This window comes from Canis lupus, chromosome 24, assembly GCF_011100685.1.
Source record: "Canis lupus familiaris isolate Mischka breed German Shepherd chromosome 24, alternate assembly UU_Cfam_GSD_1.0, whole genome shotgun sequence".
NCBI lineage: Eukaryota > Metazoa > Chordata > Mammalia > Carnivora > Canidae > Canis > Canis lupus.
In genome coordinates, this window is record NC_049245.1 from 24,611,022 (window position 1) to 24,622,250 (window position 11,229).

At 38.7% G+C, this 11,229-nt stretch overlaps 1 protein-coding gene across 2 annotated transcripts in view; it reads right to left on the reverse strand.

Annotated features, from left to right (window-relative positions):
• TRPC4AP (transient receptor potential cation channel subfamily C member 4 associated protein) overlaps positions 1-11,229 on the reverse strand; it is a 69,057-nt gene that overhangs the window by 56,615 nt on the left and 1,213 nt on the right. The window lies entirely within an intron of this gene.

Below are 11,229 nucleotides of genomic sequence, written 5' to 3' on the forward strand. Positions count from 1 at the left end.
TAGTCTAATAACAGGTTCATTAATCAATTATGGCAGTTCCACTAACACTCTTAGGACTTATCATTAACCAGGGGCCAGATGTGAATTATTTTCATATACACTCTCAATCACATCAAAAGCACCTTATGACTGTTATTACAAGACATGCAAGTCTTCAATAATATCTTAGTCTATCCTGATGCACATCAGTCCTATGATTTGGGACAAATACCATCATCCTTCCTGAGCCTGTTTTCTCAGATTGTAAAAATAAAATACAGAAGTAATAGAGAGGTAATGAAATGTTTGTGAGAGTAATTTGTGTGAGTGAATCAAGGGCATTATCATTTCTGTAGGTAAAAGAGTGACTGAATATCAGCAATTTCCTATCATTCAAGCTAGTTCAAATCAAGGCAAGTCCAAAAACAATGGGAAACCATCTTTCCTCGAAAGGAAAAAAAAGAAAAAAACACGGTTTCATGGGACTCAGTAAAAGCAGTGTTTACAATTTTACAGGTATAGACATTTACATTAAAAATGAAAAAGAGGGATGCTTGGGTGGCTCAGCAGTTGACCATCTGCCTTCAGCTCAGGATGTGATCCTGGGGTCTGGGGATCAAGTTTGCATTGGGCTCCCTGCAGGGAGCCTGCTTCTCCCGTCTCTGCCTCTCTGTGTCTCTCATGAACAAATAAATAAAATCTCTTAAAAAAAAAAAAAAGGAAAAGAAAGAAAGAAGGAAAGAAAAAGATTTCAGATAATCTGTACCTCCACCATGAGAAACTAAAAAAGAATAAATCAAACTCCAAACAAGCATAAGGAAACAAAGGGAAAAAATACTATTGCAAAAATAAATGATATGGAAAACAAATTATCAAGAAAAATCAACAAAACCAAAAGTTGGTTCTTTGAAAAAAAATCAATAAAATTAAAACTTTAGTTATAATGACCAACTCAATACTGACTGAAATAATTCAAGAATGAAAGAAGGGACATTACTACCAACCATATGAGAATAAAAACGTTCATAAAGAAGTACTAGGAACAATTATATGCCAACAAATTACATAACCTAGATGAAATGGACAAACTTCTAGAAAGACAAAAACAACTGAAACTGACCTAAGAGCTGAATCAGTGATTTAACAAGAAAAAGGGAAAGAAAACTACCCACAAAGAAAAGCCCAAGTCTAGACCTTTCACTGGTAAATTCTACAAAACATTTAAAGAGAAACTAAAAATTCTTCACAGACTCTTCCATAAAACACTTCCTAACTCATTCTATTACCCTGATATTCAAACTAGACAAAGATAACACAATAAAACTATAGACCAATATCTCTGATGGATATAGATACAAAAATCCCCAGCAAAACACTACCAAACCAAATCAACATATAAAAAGGATTATACACTATGCCAAGCTAGGTATATTGCAGGAATACAAGGTTGGTTCAACATATGAAAATTAATCAATGTAATCAATCTGATAAAGGGTATTTACCAAAAATCCACAGCTATCATCATGATGAACAGTGAAAGCCTGAATGCTTTCCCACTAAGATCAGAAAAAAAGACAAGGATGCTGATCCTCATCACTTCTATTTAACACTGTACTAGTGATTCAGACCAGAGCAATTAGGTAAGAAAAAGAAACAAAGGCATCCAGATGGAAAAGAAATAAAACTGTATTTGCCATCCTATGATCTTGTATATAGAATATATTATGGAACCCACATTAAAAAAAACCTATTAGAGGCGATCCCTGGGTGGCTCAGGGGTTTGGCGCCTGCCTTTGGCCCAGGGCACAATCCTGCAGTCCCGGGATCGAGTCCCGCATCCGGCTCCTGGCATGGAGCCTGCTTCTCCCTCCTCCTGTGTCTCTGCCTCTCTCTCTCTCTATGTCTATCATACATAATAAATAAATATTTTTTTAAAAAACCTATTAGAGCTAATAAAGGAGTTCAGCAAAGTTGCAGGATAAAAACTGATATGCAGGGATCCCTGGGTGGCACAGCGGTTTGGCGCCTGCCTTTGGCCCAGGGTGCGATCCTGGAGACCCGGGATCGAATCCCACGTCGGGCTCCCGGTGCATGGAGCCTGCTTCTCCCTCTGCCTATGTCTCTGCCTCTCTCTCTCTCTCTCTCTCTCTGTGTGACTATCATAAATAAAAATAAAAATTAAAAAAATAAATAAAACTTAAAAAAAAGCGCTATACATAAAGGAAAACAGTGATACAATGAGCTATATTAAAATTAAGCACTTCTGTTCATCAAAATATCTTTTTAGAGACTAAAAAGGCAAGCCACCAAATTAGAGAAATATTTATAAAACATCACTATAAAGACTCATATCCAGGAAATGAAAAGAATTTCAAATCAATAAAAAGAAAATAATGTGCAAAAGATCTAAACAGGCCATCCACAAAAGAGGATGTCCAAATGGCCAACAGACCTCTGCTTAACTTCATTAGTCATTAGGGAAACACAAACCAAAACTATAAGGAGATACCAACACACAACAGTAAAATGGCCAAATTTAAAAAGACTGGCAACACCATGCTTGAATTAGTGAGAACATGAAACAACAGGAACTCTCATACATTGCTGGTGAGAATATAAACTAGTACAATCGCTTGGGAAAGTGTTCAGTAATAGCTGCTGGTGCTGAACCCATGCATATCCTATAATCCAGCAATTCTACCTCTAAGTATAGACCCAAAAGAAATTGCACATATATGCGTCAGGAGATATGTACAAGAATACACATATAAGTGGTGGTACTCATAAAAGCCCCAAACTGGAAAGATCTCAGATACTCATCAAAGGTGGAATGAACTGTGGTGTGTTAACAGAATATCATACAGCAATAAAAATTATTGAACTACAGCGTTATCATCATGAATGAATCTAACAAATATTTATATAAAGCATAAAAACTATACCTAAATACATGTTAGAAGTCAGGCTACTAACTTCATTTGGAGAGAAAGAAAAGTAGAGCAGTAGACTAGAGGTACAGAGGTCATCTGGTTGATTGCTACATATTTGATTTTATTATTCATTGAGCTGTACACATTTTTTTGTGCATTTTTATGTTATATTTCAACACAAGAAGTTTTTTAAATGCCTGAAACAAAATAAATTTGTATGTACCGATTATGGAAGGATCTCTATGATACATTTTCAAGCAAAAAAAGATAAATGCACAATAGTATATACAGTATGATACCACTTGTATAAGAAAAAAAGATATATAGAAACATTTACTTTTCTAAATTTAACATGTCTCTATATAGATACACAAGAAATCAGTAACCATAGCTGCCTCTGGAGGCAAAACTGGAAAGTGCTAGCAGAGGGGGTAGTGGGCTATTTGCAAGGGAGACTTATTTTTCTCTGTAACCTGTATGTGTATGTGCATATGTTATCTATTCAAAACATATATTACCTCTGGTAGGGAGGGAATGAGATGAAAGGGACATTAAATATATTGGTACTATCATAAATTTGGTAGTAGATATGTGGGTATTATGGTATTACTTACTATAAAGGTTTTTGTAGGTCAAATATTTAATAAATAAATCTCTGAACAATGGCATCAGCAGATGCTCAATAAATATTAATTACCTTCCCCATTCCATTCCCAACATATCTACACTTATCTTGCAGTATCTCCCATACAAACATTTCACTGTCTCTTCCCTGTCTTCTAATGGCCAATTGGGAGGACTTTCTCAGTGCTGTTCTTAGTGCCAGAAATATCTCCACCACTCTGTGCAAATTCTACTCATTCTTTAGAACCAACTCAACTCTCCCCTATTCCATAAAGTTCTCCAAAACAATCATAGCCCAACATAATCACAGGAAAGAAAATGGCTTTTAAAAATAGGAAGACCCTAAAATTTTTTTTAATTAAAGAAAACAGGATGACCCCCAAGAGAACATTTAGTGTATTTTTAAAAAAAGATTTTACTTATTTATTCATGAGAGAGAGAGGCAGAAACACAGGCAGAAGGAGAAATAGGCTCCTTGCAGGGAGCCTGATGGGGCACTCGATCCCAGTACTCCAGGATCACACCCGGGGCCAAAGGCAGGAGCCAAACTGCTGAGCCACCCAGGCATCCCCATTTAGTGCATTTTGTAGAGGAAATTAATGTCAGGTGATAGGCATGACTTTTTTTTTTACAGTTGTTATATATTTTTTAGTTGTTACATATTTTAATGTATATCTACACAAAATGTCCAGCACAATGAATAAAAAGAAAGACTGTCACCATGACTAAGTTTCAAAATGCCAGAGAAAGTATGATCCTTTCAAGGGGTGAGAGGTGGGAAAATAGGTCATATATGAAGGAATGGGAAACAGAACAGTTACACCAAATGCTTAAAGACAATGGAATAACACCATTAAAATTTTAAGGGAAAAATAACTTCCAACTTAGAATTTTATACCCAGCTAAACTTAATATACAAGTATAAAAATAAAAGACATTTTCAAACATGCAAGCTTTAAAAAAAGCCACCTCTCATGTACATTTTCTTAGGAGGCTACTAGAGAATGCACTCCCCCAAGACAGGATTCATGAAACAAATATCTAAAACATGAAAAAAAGGGATCCCTGGGTGGCGCAGCGGTTTAGCGCCTGCCTTTGGCCCAGGGCGCGATCCTGGAGACCCGGGATCGAATCCCACGTCGGGCTTCCGGTGCATGGAGCCTGCTTCTCCCTCTGCCTGTGTCTCTGCCCCCCCCCCTCTCTCTCTCTGTGACTATCATAAATAAATAAAAATTTAAAAAAAAAACATGAAAAACATAAAACACTTTGAATTTGGTGAAGGGAAATCCCAAGAATTCAGATGTATAGCTGTCCTAGCAAGGAACTAGTCCAAACTGGAGGAAGATGGAGAATTCCAAGAAGGATCTCTTTTTTCAAAAAGAAAGCTTTAGAATTTGGTACTAAACTATAAGCACACAAAAGCAAGCAAATTTTAAAAGAACGAGATTATTCTACTGAAAGAAGCCAGACTCAAAGGCTACCTACGGTACAGTTCCATTGCAATTACAGTCTATAAAAGGCCTAACTGTAGTGGTGGTCACACTACTGGGTTCATCAAAACTCATAGAACTACAGGCATACCTCAGAAACATTGTGGGTTCAGTTCCAGACCACTGCAATAATCAAATGGATTCTTTGGTTTTCCAGTGCATATAAAAGTTATGCTTACATTATACTGTAGTCAATTAAATGTGAGATAGCATTATGTCTAAAAAAGGTACATGCCTTTATTACAGAATGCTTTATTGCTAAAAAATGCTAACCATTATCTGATCTTTCAGTCTTAATCACTGATCACAGATCATTATAATAATGATCAAAGTCTGAAATATTGTGAACATTACCAAAATGTGACAGAGACATCAAGTAAATGCTGTTGGAGAATGGCACCAATATCTTCTATTTTGTAAAAATACAGTATTCTTGAAGTGCAGTAGACAAAGCACAACAAAAAGTATGCCTGTATACACTAAAAAGGATGCATTTTACTATATTTAGATCTCAATTCAAAAAATGGGGGGTGGATGGTGGCTTTTAACTCAAAGAGAAACAAAATAACATACAAAGCAAACACTATACTCTATGGCTCCACTGTAGACAATGTTATCATCGTGATCATCATATAAATACTTAACACCAACAGCCCAAATTGTGATATATACATTAGTAGGATGAAAAAGAAATATGTGGCATAGGTGTTGTGAATTAAATCCTAGTTTTACAAGGGAAGAAAACAGATAATGTCTAACAAATAATGTCTAAAATTAGAAAGTCAAGAAATAGCCTTAAAAGCATGTTACTTAGAAATACTGGCTATCTTGTTTCCTGTAGGACCCTTCCCCTGCAAAACAAATAGCTACAGTGTGGACATTGGTTGTGTGGGGAGGGTAGAATTTGGGGGTGAAAAGTGGGGCAAGTCATGGCCATTTTTAGTTACAAGGCTCATGACAGCCAGAGAGCTTCCCCCCCCCTTTTTTTTAGTTCATGAGAGAGAGAGAGAGAGAGAGAGAGAGAGAGGGAGAGAGAGAGAGAGAGGCATAGACACAGGCAGAGGGAGAAGCAGGCTCCATGCAGGGAGCCCGACATGGGACTCGATCCCCCAGGATCATGCCTCGGGCCGAAGGTGGCACTAAACCGCTGAGCCACCCAGGCTGCCCTCATATTCCCTTTTTTTAAAAAAACATTTTATTTGTTTTTTTGAGAGAGTGCACACACACACAAGCAGGGGGAAGGGGCAGAGGGAGAGGGAGAAGCAGGCTCCCAGCTGAGCAGGGAGCATGACATGGGGCTTGATCCCAGGACCCAGGGATCATGACATGAACAGAAAGCAGACACTTAACTTAGCCACCCAAGTGCCTTCCTATCGTATTCCAAATATTCAACTACACAAGGAATTTCTTTTACCACTTCTATTCTGTCTTACAGGTATTTACTCCAATTTAAAAATAATCATTTGGATGTTTTCATTGTGAACAGCTGAGTACTGTGATGAAAGAACCACCAAGCCAGTCATCTTCAAAGCTGAATTACTGGCAGGTGTTGTATGGGTTTCTTCTCTTGGAGTACTTGTGGTTTGACAGTTTATAGCAGTGATAATCTTTTACATCATGCTGCCTAAGCTGTCAACCAGCTCAGTGGATGTGACATTTCCAGGCACTTAATTTTCATTGACTTATTTTGTCTTTACTGCTTTTCTTTTTAAATAATTAATTGCTGGGGCAGCCCAGGTAGCTCAGCGGTTTATCGCCACCTTCAGCCCAGGGCGTGATCCTGGAGACCTGGGATTGAGTCCCACGTCAGGCTCCCTGCATGGAGGCTGCTTCTCCCTCTGTGTCTCTGCCTCTCTCTCTTTCTGTGTGTTTCTCATGAATAAATAAATAAAATATTTTAAAATAAATAAATAAATAATGGCTGAATTCCATAAACATAAATGTTTATCTTATTTGTTTAGTCCTAAGTGTAAAATATCTTATGTCTTATAATATTAAGTGCAAATAAATACCCGTATTAAAAAATAATTCACGGGGATCCCTGGGTGGCGCAGCTGTTTGGCGCCTGCCTTTGGCCCAGGGCGCGATCCTGGAGACCCGGGATCGAATCCCACATTCGGGGCTCCCGGTGCATGGAGCCTGCTTCTCCCTCTGCCTGTGTCTCTGCCTCTCTGTCTCTCTCTGTGACTATCATAAATAAATAAAAATGTTTAAAAAATTAAAATAATTCACGAAGATGAAATTCTTCGTTACATTATTCTAATAACAAATATTAACTAAGGAATACCTGTGTCCATTTTTTTTTATAAATTTTTATTTATTTATGATAGTCACAGAGAGAGACAGAGAGGCAGAGACACAGGCAGAGGGAGAAGCAGGCCCCATGCACCGGAAGCCCGACGTGGGATTCGATCCCGGGTCCCCAGGATCGCGCCCTGGGCCAAAGGCAGGCGCCAAACCGCTGCGCCACCCAGGGATCCCTGTGTCCACTTTAATGGGATTTGTTTTGTTTCAATATAGTTAGGAGTGAATTTTATGGCTTGTAAATATAAAAACTTCCTGTTAAAATGAATAGTATTTATTATTTTTAATTTATGAGAATTTATCCTATCCTGGGGTTTTTCAATCCCAAATTACCCTTGACAGGCAAGACTATATTAACTTAAACCCTTAGGTTTCACAAATACTAATGCATAGGCTGAGGCTAAAACAAGCTGTGCCTACTGAAAAAGAAAAAAAAAAAAAAAGGCGTCAATCTCAAGAAAAAGCGTGAACACTCATGTAGAATTTAGATATGCCAGTAATCATAAAGAAAGCAATGACTGTGATTTGGGAAAGAGAATGAGGATGCCATAATTTAGTTTGTCATCATACTGCCAAACAAAAGCACTAGCTCTAGGGGTGGTGGGTCATGACCTGTGTGAGTTACTCTGCGTTGAGCCCAAGGCTTGCCTATTGTATCCCTTTCCCTCGATTCCTACTGATTATGCAGGTCTGGTGCATCCACTGTAAGGAACATGGATTTGATTCTAACTGCGTGGGATGCCCCTGGAGGCTTTAAGCAAGGCATTTGTCGGGGTTTTAAGATTGATTTTATTCATTCATTCATTCATTCATTCATTCGAGAGAGAGAGAGAAAGAGCACATGCACACCACCGGAGGGAGGGGCAGAAGGAGAAGCAGACTCCCCTCTGAGCAGGGAACCTAATGTGGGGCTAGATCCCAGGACTCTGGGATCATGACCTAAGGTGAAGGCAGACGCTTAACTGACTGAGCCACCCAGGCACCTCAAGCAAGGGATTTGTAGGATCTAATTTACCGAAAGGATCAAATGTGCTGATAAATGTACAAAGGATCCATAAGTACTAAAGCATTACACCAGCATTACTTTTATTACCTTGACAGAGGACAAATTAAATGGGAGAAAAAGTAAGACACACTAAAATCCACCCAGCACAGGTCTGTTCTAAATCATGTGGTCTGCAATCTTCTCCCAGACTTAAGAACCATTTAGGGAAATGGGGAAGCCTTGGGGAGAATCAGGTTTGGTGGAAGAGGAATCAGGAATTTTGACATACTATGTTTGAGATGCCCACTAGATATTTAAGTGGAGGTGCTGAGAAGATATTTAAATATACCCATCTGGAGCTAACGAGAGAAATCTGGATGGAAATCAGATTTAGGATCCATTTAGGATATAGAGTATTTGTTAAACAATATTCGCTAACCTTTATAGCATGCTTACTATGTTTTAAAACACTATTTTAAGTGCTTTATATGTATAAACTCACTTGATCCTTACTACAATCTTACAGACTAGGTCTCATAATTAGCCCTACTTTACAAATGAAGAAACTAAGGCATAAAGAGATTAAGTAACTTGCCCAAACACAGACAGCAAGTATGTACCAGAGCTGGAATTCAAACCTAGGCTATCTGACTCTAAAAACTCTTTAAAGCCATGAGTTTAGGAGCAGAGACAGGATTGAGGAGGAGGAAGACTGAGCTCTCACAAACAGTATTTCAATTCAAACAATTTTCTGAGTCCTGGATATCAAGGGCCTAACACTGTTTCAGGCTCTGCAGACACAAAATCCCTTAAGAAGCCCAGTCTAATAGCTACAAGTTGACGGCAACTATTACTGAACATCTACTATCTGCCTCACGCTGGCCAAGCTTTTTAGACATCTGATGTTACTTACTCTTCCGAACACCCCTACGAACATCAGATTCCCTTTTTAGAAATAAGGAAACAGAGGTTCAGGAAGTTTAAATAACATAACCTAGGTCACTCAACTAGTAAGTAATGGAACTAGGGTTCAATCCAAGTCCAGCTTTCTTCAAAGTCTGGTCTTCTTCAAGGAAATCCTGTTACATGCCACAATATGGACAAAGGACATTAAGCTAATCGGAATAAGTTAGTCACAAAAAGACAAATATTGTTTGATTTCACTTCTATGAAGTACAGAAAGTCATCAAATTCCTAGAAACAAAAAGTAGAATAGTAGTTGCCAAGGGGGTGGGAGGGGAGTTTTTTTTAATGGGAAGAGTTTCAGACTAACAAAGTGAAAAAATCCTGGAGATCTGATTCACAACAATGTGAATATGCTTAACACTACTGAATTGTACAAGTAAAAAATGGGTAAGATGGGGGTTCAGCGGTTGAGTGTCTGCCTTTGACTCAGGGTGTGATCCCAGAATCGAGTCCCGCACTGGGCTTCCTGCATAGAGCCTGCTTCTACCTCTGCCTGTTTCTACCTGTCTCTCTCTCTCTCTCTCTCTCTCTCTCTCTCTGTCTTTCATGAATAAATAAATAAAATCTTTTTAAAAATGGGTAAAATGGGAAACTTCATGTTTTTTGTTCATCACAACTTAAGGTTTTTTTCCAATCTGGTCTCTCCCAGTATACTATATACCATAATGGACCTGCTTACTGTGATATGGAAATGCCTTTGAGGAAAGAATTTACCTCTAATGTGGGGAAAGGGAGTGTGGGGGGCAAGGAAGAGATAAAGTTACCAAGAAAGGATACATTTGAAAGATGAAATTCCCCACTTTATCATCAGGAGAGTTTTAGGAAGATCTCTCCATCCTACCTCTAAAAGAGCTTTCACACCTGCATACAACTACTGATTACCACAATAATCAGCCTAAACCAGGCTCAAGAATATTCTAGCACCCTTCTATCTGGTGAGCTTCTCCAATCCTCTCCCATTCCAAGTCATCCAGCACTGCAAACAAATTAAGTGTCCTAAATTGCCTCATTTATTACGGCAAATGACTTCTGTGGCTCCCTACTGCCCTCAGAATGTAAAGGATTTGCAAGATGCGTGTTGAGTAGGACCTGGTGGCTCAGGAGTTGAGCGACTGCCTTCCGCTCAGGGCGTGATCCCAGTCTGGGGATGGAGTCCCGAGTTGGGCTCCCTATGAGGAGCCTGCTTCTTTCTCTGCATCTCGCATGAATAAATAAAATCTTAAAAAAAAAAAAATGGGTGTTTAGTAGATCACCTAAATTTTCTGAGCCTCATCTGTGTTGAGAGGAGTCCTGACACCTCATTCAAAAGACTGAAGATTAAATGAAGACATTGTATACTTGCACAATCTTTGATCTGAAGTAGGTACTCAGTGAAGGTGAGTTAGCTCCCTTTCTGCCTGTCTCTACAACCCAGCTAGGTAAAGCATTCTGGTTTAAAGAGCAAGTCTTTCCAGGATGTGAAGGCAGATAGAGAAGAACGCAAGGGGGAAAAAGTTGCTCAACTATGATTATCTGATGTTCAGGAAAATACTGCTCACCCAGAACTGGTTCTTCATCTGTAACCCACTAACACAGAGACCACCTAGTTTTTATCTTTATTTTGTCCTGTTAATGATAGGAGTAATATTGAAATGGCTATATAGTAGTATAGTGTGAAAAATCTCACTCCCAATCCCTCCCCCATCTACTCAATTGCCACCCACTCCACCAACCACTTTATTAGTTTTTTGTGTATCCTTCAAAAAGTTTTTATATGCAAAAGCTGTCTTTAAATTAATTTTTTTACAGGTGTGTTTGCAACCTAAGTTCTGGGAATGAAGGGGGTGGGGGGTAGCGAAGACCCTAGGTCTCTTCATCCTGCCTTACCCTAAAGCAGTGTCCTTCATTCATTCAAAAAGTACTAATCATATATTGGGCCCCTATTATAAGCCAGATACCAAGTACAGCATTA